This window comes from Nanorana parkeri, unplaced genomic scaffold (genome assembly GCF_000935625.1).
Source record: "Nanorana parkeri isolate BGI_ZX_2015 unplaced genomic scaffold, ASM93562v1 scaffold1192, whole genome shotgun sequence".
In the NCBI taxonomy this organism is placed as follows: Eukaryota; Metazoa; Chordata; class Amphibia; order Anura; family Dicroglossidae; genus Nanorana; species Nanorana parkeri.
This window is the reverse complement of record NW_017307460.1, coordinates 585,732-588,743: the sequence shown is the minus strand read 5'-3', so window position 1 is coordinate 588,743 and position 3,012 is coordinate 585,732. Positions and strand designations below refer to the sequence as shown.

General features: G+C 49.7%; 1 protein-coding gene across 1 annotated transcript in view; it reads left to right on the top strand.

The window, feature by feature from the left end:
• LOC108796920 (L-gulonolactone oxidase-like) overlaps window positions 1-3,012 on the top strand; it is a 73,677-nt gene that overhangs the window by 42,772 nt on the left and 27,893 nt on the right. The gene's annotated exons all lie outside the window — the stretch shown is intronic.

The following is a 3,012-nucleotide window of genomic DNA, read 5'->3' as shown; positions in this document are numbered from 1 at the left end:
CAGGTACAGCTGGCTCTGCCTCTAGATAGGCAGAGCCAGCTGTCACTCACGCAGCTGGGCGGATCCCGTCATCTACGCCGGGATCCGCTCCAGCTGCGGCGTCTCAGTATAGCTCGCGGTATACTGAGCTTAGGGTGACGGGAGGACGCTAGTTTGTGTCCTCCCGTTACCCTAAGGAGAACTATGGGGAAAAACACTGACCCCATAGTTCTCCTTTAAAGGGATCTACAGCGTTCTAATATTCCTATATCACATGAGTGGACACTTGCAACATATGTATAGACCACGTGGCCAAAGTTTGTGGACACCTGACCATCAAGCCTATATGAGCTTGTTGGTCACTCCATTCCAAAACCTTTATATGGAGTCCACCCCCTTCTCTCTATCCTTTCGTGGCTTTAACAACCTGTACTTTTCAGGGAAAGCTTTCCATAAGATTTTGGAGGTCTGTAGGATTGTGTGCCCATTTGTGAGGTCAGGAACTGATGAGAAGACCTGGCTCACAATCAGCGTTCTAATTCATCCCAAAGGTGTTCAGAAGGGTTGAGGTCAGGGTTGCTCCACACCAGGCTGGTCAAACCTTGTCTTTATGGAGCTGGCTTTGTTTACAAGGACACAGGTGGTCATCCCATTCCAAAACCTTCAAATGGAGTCCACCCCCTTCCTTCCATTCCTTTGTTGCTTACCACAAGATTTTGGAAGGTGTCTGTGAGAATTTGTGGCCATTTGTGAGGTCAGGTACCGCTTTTCATACTACAGGTAAACGGGCACTTGCGCACATGCGCCACGGAATTGCTGCACAGGAATTGATGCTGTTTCCTGATGGATCGCCCTACTTAAACCGGCCTGCCTGACTCCAAGTTGCTGGATTGTCTTTCAGCTCTCCCTGTGTTCCTTGTGCTTCTGTTGATCTTGCTGACTTCTGACCCGGATTATCCTTGACCACATTGATTGCTGCCTGCCCCTGACCTTCTGCTTGCTTACTGGACCTGCCTCTGTCTCCTGCCTTTGTACCTCGCTGGCCGACTGGTGTGACCTCTTGCATGTTTGACCACGATTTTGGATCCTCCTCTGCACTCGGCTGCGTGCCTGGTTTTGACTGCAGCTCAGCTTGACCCGATCCAGTGTCGGAACTCCAGCTTGCACAGCGTGATCACCACTGGCACCTGTGCCACCCGCTGTCCACTCAGACTCTGTTCCCAACTCCAGAGTCTTTGGGACACGAGGTGCAAGGGAAGCCTCCTCCCATATTCAGTCTCCAATCAGGTACGTGACAAGCTGGCTTTTTTTGTACATGGACATAGTCATGGTGGAACAGAAAAGGGGCCTTCACCAAACTGTTACCGCAAGGTTGGAAGAGAACAATTGTCTAAAATGTCTTTGTATGCTGTAGTATTAACAGAACCTTCATTGGAGACACCTGAACTCCATCATTTGGAGAAGTGTCCACCTTCATTCTTCGTTCATATAGTGTCCTTGACCTTACAACCCTTCCCTCTTCTTCTATGTAATATTCAGCAGGTTTTGGCCAGATATGGTCTAGTTCAGGTGTGATTTTGCTCACTTATTTTGAAGACCATTTCAGAATTTTTCTCATTTGCTGCTTTCTAAATCTGACCGGAAAATGGGCAGCAAACCCACTCCAACACAAAGCATCAAATGTAGAAATGGCAAACAAACTTCTGCAAAGCACTTCTTGATAAATAACTTCCACAGTGGTAGAGTACCTTCCACTGAAAGTGACCCCACTGCGTATGTTATGTGGCAGTGTTAGCCGATGCCACGATGTGATTTGGCAACACGGTCCCCAAGACCACTCAGTTAGAGGGGCTGAGAGGTTCCATCACGGGAATACCTTTGCAGAGGATAAACTGGCTTTTCAGTTCCTTCCAGGTTTTCTGGACTATAGTGGGATGGAATCTCTAGTCCCGGGGCCAGGTGTTGCCAATGACCGGTATAGCTGGATCAGGTGGCTGAGATTGGCCTTATTAGGAGTCTGGACCCAAGTTCAGAGAGTTGAGTTGGAGTTGTGTGTGTGCAGGAGGCACACGGACACAGGCAGACTCAGGTGCGTGCTGGATGCACAAATAACAGCCGGGGGAGGCTGGGAGAGGTCAGGAAGATCGGTGACCCTAGGGACCTGTTGGACACACTGCTGAGAGAGGAGAGCAGTGTGAGTATCACACAGAGGTGTGCTGAGAGACTAGAGCTGAGGAAAGCTACTAAGGACTGTATATGCTGAAGAAGGTTGATTATCATGAGAAGTGCATAAATGTTGGCCTTTATGTGAACAAAAGACTGTCTTTTATGTTGCTGCTGCAAGCTGTCTTGTTTAACAGGGGAAGGCTACCCTGTGGAAGAACAGAGACTTTTTGTGTTTGACATTAAAGGAGAACTATGAGGGGGGGTGCTTTTCACTCGCCTCTTAGTTCTAGCCGACCTGTGACAATGAGACTGTCACAGGTCGACTCAGTAGATCGGGAGGTGAGCGAACACATACCGGCGTTCGCTCACCTCTCGATCCTGTTGCGGCTCTCTGCCGTGACAGGGGAGGGGCTGGATTCCCCTCTCCCCGCTCCGATCCTCCAGCGCTCACTGGCGGAACGGACGGGGGAGGGGGCGGGTACAGCTGGCTCTGCCTCTAGATAGGCAGAGCCAGCTGTCACTCACGCAACTGGGCGGATCTCGACATTGATGTCGGGATCCGCTCCGGCGTCTCAGTATAATGCGAGCTGTAGCTAGCGGTATACTGAGCCTAGGGTGACGGGAGGACGCTAGTTTGTGTCCTCCCGTTACCCTAAGGAGAACTATGGGGAAAAGCCCTGACCCCATAGTTCTCCTTTTAATAAACTGCGTTTTACTTGAATTACCTGGACTACAGTCGAGTGCCCTTGTTACAGTTAATAACTGTTTTAGGAACATTCCCATATCATTTATCCCCTTATTTTGAAGCACAGGTTCTCAACAGTCCCCGTCCCCAAGGAGCTTACACACCTGCTTTATTAATAAGCA